The sequence below is a fragment of the Taudactylus pleione genome, unplaced genomic scaffold, assembly GCF_031769625.1.
Source record: "Taudactylus pleione unplaced genomic scaffold, aTauple2 ptg001084l, whole genome shotgun sequence".
Taxonomy (NCBI): domain Eukaryota; kingdom Metazoa; phylum Chordata; class Amphibia; order Anura; family Myobatrachidae; genus Taudactylus; species Taudactylus pleione.
Window position 1 is genome coordinate 2765757 of NW_028285485.1, and position 11415 is coordinate 2777171.

An 11415-nucleotide genomic window follows, 5' to 3' on the forward strand; every position below is an offset into this window, starting at 1 on the left:
CCTTCTCCCCACATCGCTGACCAATACACATCAAATTCCCAGCACCTCACCGCACACCACTGACGTTTAGTGAGAGTGTGTTGGGAGATTGTAGTCCAAATTGAGTGTATGTAGAAATACGTCTAATTTCAGGCTGATCCATTGCAACAGGTATACAGTAGCGAGGGTGAAGGTGGCGTGGTCGCATGCATGCAGGCGAATATCTGCATTTAGTTCCGTGTACGCTGGCCCTGATTCAGACCTGGTCACTCTGAATCAGGGCCCGTTTTTTTTCCTTTTAGAACGGCCTCCTGGCCGCTTGCGTAGCTGTGGGTGACCACCCACAGCTACAGCAAGCGGCCATGATGATCATCGGCCATGATGATGACCATCGGGCTTGCGACGAGACCCTTGCGGTAGGGTCTCGTGTCCGCAAGCCCCAGAGAGCTTTCGGCTCTAACAGACCCGGAAGCTCTCCACTGATATCACTGGTGATGTCAGTGGGGTCGCCCCCAAACAACAGGCACTCTCATGGGAACGCCTCCATTTGGGCAGCCACCCCCCCCCGGCCCGCCCACCAAAGGGGGCGAGCTGTCACTCAACATCGACAGCTTGTCCCCTTTGTTGCGAGACCCGTCGCTATCCGGGTCTCGCGCATGTGCACGACGGTGCTGTGGGCCACCATCGACCCGGTTGCGAGCGCTCAGCGCTTGCGCCCAGGTCTGAATCAGACCCTCTGTGTGAGCATAATAGCTACCAACTTGCAAGTGTCAGGATCTGCAGCTTCCAGCCTAAAGCACTGCATTAATTACTGCCTGTCTGTGTGCAGTGTCAGGTGCAAGCTAATTAATTTACCTGTCTGTGCACAGCTGCATACTGGTCTATCATTAAGGGAGACTTGCTCTGTTTGGGCCTTGTTCCTGTTAAATTCCAGCCAGTCCATCACTCCATGCCGGTGAGAGAAGTTTTTTTGTACTTCAGGTTCCTGTCTCCTGTATGTCAGTCGAGGCCCTGAGTCAGTCTAGCTGTGTTTCGTGTGTGCCGTTAACTCATCCAGGCGGCTCCGCCTGCATCCCATCCACACGTGCTGCTTGTACCATCTGGGCAGCACGGAGCGCTTCCTATCCCAAAAGTGTCTGTCCCCATCCGGTGGCCAGTGTCATCCCGGCGGCACTGGTAGCAGCTCTGCATTCCAGGTGTGCAACCTCGCACACCGTCACCAGTGTCATCCCGGCAACACTGGTAGCAACTCTGTGTTCCAGGTGCGCTATTAAGCACACCGTCGCCAGTGTCATCCCGATGGCACTGGTAGCAGCCCCACGTTCTTTGGCATATCTCACCTGAGTGTCATCAGCCCAAAGGCTGCAACGGTCCTGGGGCCCCAGGTCACAATCAGCCCTCAAGGCTGCTGCAACAGCCCAAAGGCTGCTTCACACCATCAGTCCCTTAGCCACGACTATAAAGGCCACAGTCAGCCCCCAAGGCTGCTCCAACAGCCCAAAGGCTGCTTCACACCATCAGTCCCTTGGCCACGACTATAAAGGCCACAGTCAGCCCTCAAGGTTGCTGCAACAGCCCAAAGGCTGCTTCACACCATCAGTCCCTTGGCCACGACTATAAAGGCCACAATCAGCCACCAAGGCTGCTCCTACAGCCCACAACCTGCGTCACACCTCTTGCCCTCGGCACAGCTAGTACAATACATTCCAGCCCTCAAGGCTGTCATCAGTTGGCTCTACATTTATACCATCGATTCCCTCCAGGAATCATAACAGCAAGTCTACACACCCTTATTGAAATTGCAGGTTTTTGTGATGTAACTGCTGAAATGATTCATCATGTCAGACCTTTCATGTAACCTTGCAACCAACAAATTGTCAGTGTAAAATAAATAGATATTTTTTAGGAAATGACATATTTCGTGTGCCCCCAAGCTCCTCTCGTATTGAGGCACAATGTGTATTCTCTTCTTTTCAATCAGAACTTCGCCCTGGTTGCAGTGAAGTTTATCAAGCGTGAAATGTCCGGTGGTGAAAATGAGCAATGTGCCAGCTGCCTCATCAGACCTCCGGCAATGACTGCAGGCTGACATAAATTCACACCATGAACAAGATACCTCTATCCATTTCTATAAACATATAGGGGACAAACGTCCTTGAAAGTTTTAGTACTAAATGATTTGAAAAATGCGGGCGAGTGGAGGCAGCAACCTGTACAAATATATATCTTTTTTTTTTTTTAATGACCTCAATATAATGTGTTTTATGTACAGTGATAAATGAGGCATCAGAGAAGAAAGATAGAAAAGTTCCCTGATTAATTTCTAAAAGTCACAAAACTCTGATTTCTAATATCCTTATATTTCATAGAGGAGGTAACCCTACATTATTACTTCTGTTACTGCACAAATGTTATTTGAAATAATACAATTAACTTGTACTGTATGAGGTTATCCTCCTATACAGGTGTATTTTCACCTTCACTGACGTTGCTTCTCAGAACACTCTCACAGTGAGTCATGTGACTCAGAACATATCACTACACTACAATGTCCCTATTTATTACTCATATTTTGGACCCATCATTTGCCGGTAGCTGTTGTGCCTGACGTTGCCAGGCTTTATTTTTCCTATGTCTTCCTATCTCTCTACCAACAGAGGTCGTTCTCCCCTCTTATATTTATCTCCCTCCTCTCCGTCCCTCTGTCACTTCTATCTGTCTTCCCTGTATCTCTCCATCTCACCTCTCTTCCCAGGTTCACATTGTTTGTAATAGCTCCAAAACAACTTTGTACACTATGGCCCCCGTTTGTCAACGATGCATAACCTCTTTGGTGCTCGCTAATGGGATTATGCCAGGTTTCTGGATTTAACAATCTAAGGGGGGAATTCAATTCAACGCGAATTGAATAGCGCTGGCAGCGAGCTCCTGGAGCTATTCAATTCAGTGCGCTGTGTGGTCGAAGAATGCAGGTTATCGCGCCTTAACAAGGGTATTACGGCGAGGTAACCAGCATTCTCTGGCCAAAGTGCTGGGCGGGCGGCTGTTAGCGTCGCGCTATGCAGAAAAACAGCTGCGTGCCCGGCACTTTGGTTGGACTTCTCCTGGCATCCCCAGAAGGGGTGCGAGAAGAAATCCTTTGCCCTCCCAAACAGCGCGTTGAATTGAATAGCTGCGGGAGCTCCCTCCTGTCGCTATTCAACATCGCGCTGAATTGAATTCCCCCTAAAACGGCGAGAGCGATGCAGGTCCCCTAGCCTGCAATGGAGATCCGGCGGTGCCTTTCCGGTTTCAGCAACCAGGCACTGCCCGGTCCCCGTGTCATGAACATGCGCAGATGGACCATCCCGCACGCACATAATGCCAGCAGCCCAGCAGAGAACCTCGCTGAGGATGAGGACTTCGCTGGACCTCGCCGGAGGGTTGAGTATTGTTAAATACCAGTACATTTTTTGTTTGTGTAACAGTGATACTAAACGAAAAATATCACTGGTGTTTAATATCGTTGATAAATGGGGGCCTATAAATATAACAATAATTGGCATTATCCTCTCACTCCACTCGAGAGATGCCTATGAATTGTATTGCATGGCTGAGAATGCATCAAGATCATGGGGCCTATTCATTAAACCTAAAAATTTGTTGGAGATAATTAGCTTTAGAACTCGCATGGAGTTCTAGCTAATTATAGGTGGAATTCATCATTCCTCCTCTCCATCACTATCTATTCCGAAAAGCTGTCATTTTTGCGATGACAGCTTTTCAGGAAATAGATACTTTTCCCTGCCTACACTACCTTATCGCATCTGGAAACAGTGCTGCGCATGCGCTGTTACATCTGTAAAACCAGCGCATGCGCAGCACTGCCTACAGATGCGGTAAGTTTGTGTACCTCCCCCACCCCCCTCCGCTCACCTACCCCCCCCCCCCCCCGACTTACCTGTCCGCGCAGCAGCCTCCGGCTCCGTCCTGCTGGTCTGTCATGTGGTTTCCCGGCAGACCACATGACAGATTAGAAAAAAAAAACAACTTTTTTTTTTTTGTCTAAACTTTATTGTGCTCTGCTGGGGAGCACACATGTCCAACCAGCCTCCGGAGCCTGAGGACGGAGCAGAGCGCCGGAGGGACTCATCGGGGGACCTGCACACGCGGATACAGGTAAGTCGATTCTGCTATTCGCCACCTCACAGTGGCGAATAGTAACTGCATCAAATTCCGATAATTCATAATTTTCGGAATTTGATGAATACCACAATTTCCACATCCCCCTACTAATGTATGGGGAGTGTGGAAATTAACGCAGGAGGACTTAGCAAGGAGATATCAGTGATACCTCCTGTGCTAAGTGGCTTCATGAATACCAAAATAACGTTATTTAAGGAAAATGTCCTTAAAAACGTTATTTTAGTGTTGATGAATAGGCCCCCATGTCACAGTCTGTGTGTGTTGTGTCCAGCAGGGATACAAGTGGGTAGCATGGGTTAGGCTAATGATGCATTTCATGGACCACTACAGGGGGCACGGGGTGACCATTAGATTCAGACCATTTGATTCAGAGATTTTCACAAAACCGATATTTACGCATATTGAGCAATTGTTTGCAACGGCGCATGTGCGAAAGCCGCACTGCGCACGCGCAGCGATTGCATTGCGAATACGCTCGTTTATAGGAACCGCTCACAGTCAGGCAGTCAACGTTTGGGGATGGTAACGGGAGGCTGGTTAGACAAACACAAGCGCGTCTGACTGTTTAAACGCCATTTCGTGGAGGCGGTTAAATTAGCAATTGCGATCTCCTTCACAGCATGAGAGCTCTCTGCGTGTCAGGAGAGCCGCAGTGTTTGCGGCTGGTCAGACTCGCCTTACATGCTGCGTGACTGCCCGCTGACCGTCTATGGGACCAATGATTGCGCTGTTGCACGTCGTTGGAGGGATAGTAGAAGGTAGCACAGGGCGTCCCTATACTCGGCTGTGCATTGGAAGACATTATCATATTTTAGCACGCGTGATCGGTGACTACCTGCAAATATTAGGCACCCCCAGGACATATGTATTTTTGATTGCAAATATGGGGGCTTCTAAAATACTGAATGTACAAAGCTCTGCAATGCGAAGCTGTCAGGAGATCGGCCCCGGGTGTTTAACACCATCATTAGATCACATTAACCATTGTAGCTTACGGACTACATTTCACAACATTACCGGGATCCCACCCCGGCAATGGCGGCTGGCACGTGCGCAGCCTGATGACCACAAATCCGCAGTAGCGCGGCCAGGTCTCAGACCCTGAAGTGATCGCATTAGCACTAGCCAGTTGATATTGACTATGCTATAATTACAATATCTATGTACACTGGTTGATATTTACAAAAGATTTATATTGTGGAGATTGAGGGGATGACTGTGATTAGAGTAAGCTGAGGGGCTGAAGGGGCAAGTAGGGGATTTGAAGTATAATAATAACGTAGTGACATCACAGGATGTTTCTCTGGGGCGCATTGATTTGTACTCCGACCAGTTGATTGATATTCATGAATATGTATTGTATACCTCTCCAGGAGATTCCACACATGTCAGAGAGTGAACAGAGGTGAAACTATCCAGCTGTAACAGACATTTTATGTAGCATATGAATATGTATATGTTGTCTGTTCAGATATCTGATTCACTAATATAGGCCTAGTATGTGTCTGTCAGTCTGCGCTGCAGCCCCGCCTCTTACCAGGGAAGTCCAGGACCAGAGCATTGTGTCCCTCCTGGAGAGGGTCATGTTGGGAGGTATGCTTTAGTGCAGTGTTGGCTAACCTTGACACTCCAGCTGTTATGGAACTACATAACCCAGCATGCACTGCTACAGTTTTGCTATTAGGGCATTCTAAAACTGTGGCAGGGCATGCTGGGATATATAGTTCCACAACAGCTGGAGTGTCAAGGTTAGCCAACACTGCTTTAGTGGTTGGTTCTTCCCTTAGACGTCCACCATTTATATTATGGAGCAAATTCCAGCATTTACCTGTAGCCAGACCCATTGCCTGCTCCCCCCCCCCCCAGTACTGCTCGGTTTCTCCGTAAGGCAGATCCAACACAGCGGCATGCACCAAGCAGGGGTGTTACCAGGAGCACAGTAGGGGGGTGTACTACTTACCCAGGCCTGTTGAAGGGGCCCACGTCAGCTGCAGAGGCACATTGAGCAGTGAGAGGGAGGAACCTGCCACTGAGCAGCAGCAATCTCCTCTCTCATTGGCATAGGCAAACGCAAGGGGGGGGGCTTTCCGTCTGCCTGGAAACCCCCCTCCCCAGCCCACACCATGACCACAATACACATAGCAATATAATAGAATGTTACTATCGCTGCATGTTCTTCTCAGTATCACAAATGAAATAATTAGCACCACCTGTGGATCTTATAACATGTATCAGCCAGTAATAAATCACCTGTGCACTAACTAGAAGATATGGAAAACATGCACTGTTAGAGATGTACTGCTATAGAGCCCAATATGTACTGTACATATATGTCCAGGGCAGTGCTAGGTTCTTCTGCTCCTCCAGGCTCCCGGACTTGCTCCAATGCTCTGGAATGGTGCCCACATCTAAAATAAATACATTCAGCTCAGGCAGGATGGGCCTACTGCCGCATCTAATGGCTTACTGTGATCACTGGTTCTGGATATGCTGGCATTATTGCACACAATACACTTTGTATGACGCTTATTAAAGTACTAATTCTGCCCTCTTCATTGACAGGCCACACTCGCTTTAAAATTAAGCATTTGGAAACCCCCCCTCTGGAAATCTTGCATTTGCCACTGATTGGGGCCCATTTATCATTGTATATCTGCAGCTTAATCCCCAAAAACCGGGGCTTAATCGCAAATATTACGTTTCACCAAGATGTATGACGGAGGAACCGCAGCAGATATCTCTGATACGCTTCCCCCATAGGCTTGTATGGGGGATGCGCTGCTGCCAGTTTTACCAACTTCCAGAATGCGATGCATACCGGAGTTAGGCCCCCGCAGCTAACGCCATCTGAACATGGCGTTAGCCCATTATACAGCCAATGGGCTACACATCGCAAAACTTACCGGGAGAGGGTCTATAGGCTCCTTTCGGAGTCCCTGCGTGTGCCAGATGACACATCCCGGGGCTATGATCGCATTTTGCAATGTGATCATGGGCGGTTATGTCATGCCCACATCACATTGCAAATGAGATCATTGATAAATGGGCCCCTTACTGCCGGACGTGCCGCTGCGGCCGGCTGCACTGCTATACAGCGATAGTGGACAGAAGAGAAGTATTACAGGTGGGGACCATTGCACTGAGGGCCTGATTCAGACCCGTTCGCAAGCGGGCGTTTGCTCGCTAGCTGGCAATGTTTAAGTACTGCGCATGCGTAAAGTACTCAGTGCGCGTGCGCAGACCTATCACTGCGATCGCTCATAGCACGCCAAAGGCCCGCAAGCTTCAGTGACATTAGATGCTGTTAAGGGGTGTTGCGGGAAGAGTGGTTGAGTGAATGCAGGCGTGTCAGAGCGTCTGAACGCCGTTTCATGGGCGTCCATAATTAACACGCATCATCAACATTCACGTCACAGGGCTGGATTAAAGTCATCAGCTCTCACAGTGCTAGCGGTAGCCTCAGGTCTACCTTAGCAGTGCGAATGGGACCGATGCTGCACGACGGTACCAATGTTCCCCTTATGTAGCGGCGTCTCACCGTTCGCTCGTAGAGGGAAGTGGGTGGACTTTACTAGCGGATGGGCGTCTGCATGTTTGATCAGCGATTGCATATTTGCATACACATGCTACGTCACGCGCCGAGCAATCGCATGTTAACGAGCGGGTCTGAATCACCCCCTGATTGCCCAGAACACTCTCCCTACCCCACTCCTGGAGCTTCCACTGTGCTGAGCGCGCTTTTTCTTTTTACATTTGTTGGCGGGATAATGGCCAATATCAAGGCCCGTCTGAGCTCTTGACGGCCCTGGACGTTAACGCTGAAGTGCAGAAAATTGAGGGGGGAAAGATGCGTGTTAAGCTCTCACCTTTCAGATGCATTACAGTTTGGGGTGCAATGTATCTAGAAGATACTGTACATGTCTTACAAGAGGACACGAGATGGCTGACGATTTTGTGTTAGTGATGATGATTGTTACACTTCTCTCACATGTATGCACTAAATGTAAAATTGGACGTGTCCTAAGCTACCTGCAGCTGAAAATACAGACCCGGAAAGTTACAGTACAGTAAGTGTGCAGGCACATATCTGCATGCTCAGCTATTATCTGAGTAAGCTATGGAGGGGTTAATAATCTGCTGTCACGCTTCACGCTGATGTACAGTATGTATCTCATGTGTTATTCTTTATTACAGCACCCTACCCCTTACCCTGGAGGGCTCAGCATGCTCTCACCCTTTCAACTGGCAGCAACACCAGCCCTTGGTCAATGATGCGAAGCTCGCCTGAGGCAGGTAAGCTGCAGACTCCTATTATTTTGTTACATGGTACTTTCTTCAGCTGTGATGATTGTCTTAGTATCGATATTGTGTGTCGCTTATACAGCAATGATTTTTATGCTATTCGATGCTGGATCTATTTGTTAAGCTTCCTTGGGTTTTACAATGGTGAACTTTCCACTTTGTACCATTTTATTCAGTGCCGCCTTGCCAGCTGTTTGTATTACTCACACCTTCCACCTCAGGACTGCTTACAAAAGCTTGAAAGAAAGGACATTAGAGATTATTGACAATTATATTACGACTGTGTCACATGTGATGCTGTAGGATCCTTATCATGTATGATGTAGGGTACGGTTAACCTGCGCTCTAATGGGTTTTTATGTGTGTTTTTATTACTTTTTGTAGTCATGTTTATGTTGATCATTAACTATGATTAACCACATTCAGGGGTCTAGTTACTAAGCAGTGTTAGTGAAAAGTAATAAGGTGCCAGCCAATCAGCTCCAAACTGTCATTTTTCAAACACAGCCTGTGAGATGGCAGTTGGGAGCTGATTGGCTGGCACCTTATCACAGACTTATCACTTTTCACTCTGTCTCATAACACTGCTTAGTAACTAGACCCCTAAGGCTGCAACCCCCTCATAGAAGATTTATTTTTCTTTGAATACTAAGTTATGTATCTTTTGAGCATACAGCTGATATTCTCCTACAAATGAATATCGCCTTTCAAAATCTCTGGAGGGCCAACAACAATGGCCACCATGCACAGTCAGTCTGTGGAGGCTCGTAGCCTGTCCAGTGTTGTTCATCAGAGGAAGGGAGAAGAATGATGTCACAGTACAGATAGTGCTCAGAGAGGTGTATCAAGGCTTCTCTGCTCACTGCATTATGTGCCATGTGACTGTGGTTACCATGGTAATTCAGCATTATAAATTATTAATAGCAGTCTGAAGGAAAAAAGTAAAAATGGTTAATACCAACAATCTTCTTATAACCAGTGATTTATAAAAAGAAAACACAGTGGAAGAGTTCTAGGATAATGACTTATCATCTAACAATGTATGCAGAGATGGCCTTTGATAGATTTTGTAGGTAATTTACAAAATGGACATTGATATATATGGGGTCCACACCGCATACCCATTCACATTGCTTACCTCTCCGTAGGTGCGCAGATATCACCGGGAAAATGGCGCCTGCACCGTTTTCCTGGAGACTGGCACATGCACAGTGCCAGAGTCTACTGAGGACATGCGCTGGCCAGAGAGTGGGGGGAGCCTTGGCAGAGCTGCACACGGGCCCTCCGCTCTCTTAACACGCCCCTGCTGAGGGCATTATGAGAATTTAATCCACTTTTAATATTGTTATTCTTCGCCTTGTAGATGGCATATACACCAACCTTCTTTTACCTCCTCAGTCGAGTTCTAATATAAAAAGTGACTGAGAAACACTGTGGGCCAAATGTAATAGGGTGAGAGTTTACAAAATGTAAGCGTTTAGCGGTAACCTCTGACAATTTAAACTCGGCCAATGTAACGGAGTCCGAGAACAGGCAAACGCACATGGTTTTCAGACTCCATAAACTCTCACGATTTAAACTCTCATCCAGATGTTTTGCCAGTTTGAAAATACAACTCGACCAATGTCATAGTGTGAGAGGTTACTGCTAATCTCTCACCTTTTCTATACTCTCGCCCTATTATATTTGGCCCTGTATGTGTGAAATAAAATACTTGGAAAAGCTTTGCTGCTAATATGAATTATTAATGCTAAACACTATTTTGAAATGATAGAAATTAGATAAATAATAAATGACTTTCAATTATACAGCTGAAATTAAATCTGAATAAATGAATCAGGCGACGGCACTGAGAATGTCAGTGTAAAACCTGTTTTCTGCCAGTCACTGAGAACGCCATAATTATCTCTGAGCTGGGGTAGAGCGCACTGTGCAGACGATTGCTGGCAGCCGTCAGTGGGAACAGTGTAGTCATGTCACTGGGCTCATCGCTCCTCATGTTTATTTCAGCTTTATTGTGTCTTTAACTTTCTGTTATCTTTTACTATGCTGCTGCTGCTGCTGTTGTTCTTCTGCTGACATGTGCGCTCCCCAGACCTGGTCGTATGTCAGTGCGATATAACTGCAGCTCGCCAGTAGCAGCGATCTCCTCCCGATGTGCACAGGAGGTTCTGTAGCTGCATGTCTGTCATTGTTACTTACCTGCTGAACTGTACAACCCATACTCTGGGCTGCCCCCTCCGGGAGGCACTGTGGGGGGGCGTGGAGCAGCTGCAGTGGGCGCTGCCAGAGGCGTGGACATGCAAACGCGTCATCTGCAGGGGGGCATAGAGCAGCTGCAGTGGGCTGTGCCAGGGGCGTGGCCACGTCATCTTGGCTCTACCCCCTTCTGTACAATGCTGCAATTACCGGCATTGTACTGAGGGGGCCAAGATAACGTGATTCGCCACGAATCGGGTCATTGGCCACCTGTACCGCCCGCTTAAATCGGAAGTGGGCACCCGGGAAAGCAGCCAACACCAGGAGACTTGGCTTCTTTTCCGGGCGGTTGGGAGTGCCACACGATTTGCGGGAGCCTCCTGACTGTTTCGGGAGAGTAGGCAAGTCTGGTACAACCCAGGAATCAGTCTATGGTAAAAGCAGCTGTAAGGCAATCGCTATCTGCCCCGTGTATGAGGTTGTGTTTCGAATGCAAGAAGGAAGTGATCCGCCTGCAGTGGCTATAAATCTCACCTAATCTGTCCCTTTTTAATGGTCAAAATTAATTTATTTTGACAATTTTTACCAATGATCAGGACAAAATATTCTCTAGTGCAAGTAAAAAAGTGAAAACTCTTAAACTTTTTCTTGATAAATAATCAATTGAAATCAGACAATAATTGGTTGCACCAGCGTTCACCCCCTACCACTATAGAACCCTAAATAATCCCTGGAGCAATCAGTTGTTAT

At 47.6% G+C, this 11415-nt stretch overlaps 1 long non-coding RNA gene across 1 annotated transcript in view; it reads left to right on the forward strand.

Annotated features, from left to right (window-relative positions):
* LOC148453838 (uncharacterized) overlaps window positions 1–8439 on the forward strand; it is a 232600-nt gene extending 224161 nt beyond the window's left edge. Inside the window, exon 3 of the long non-coding RNA XR_015874864.1 lies at window positions 8359–8439. This is a non-coding gene — a long non-coding RNA (uncharacterized LOC148453838). The remainder of the gene's footprint in view (window positions 1–8358) is intronic.
* Window positions 8440–11415: the final 2976 nt, after the last annotated feature.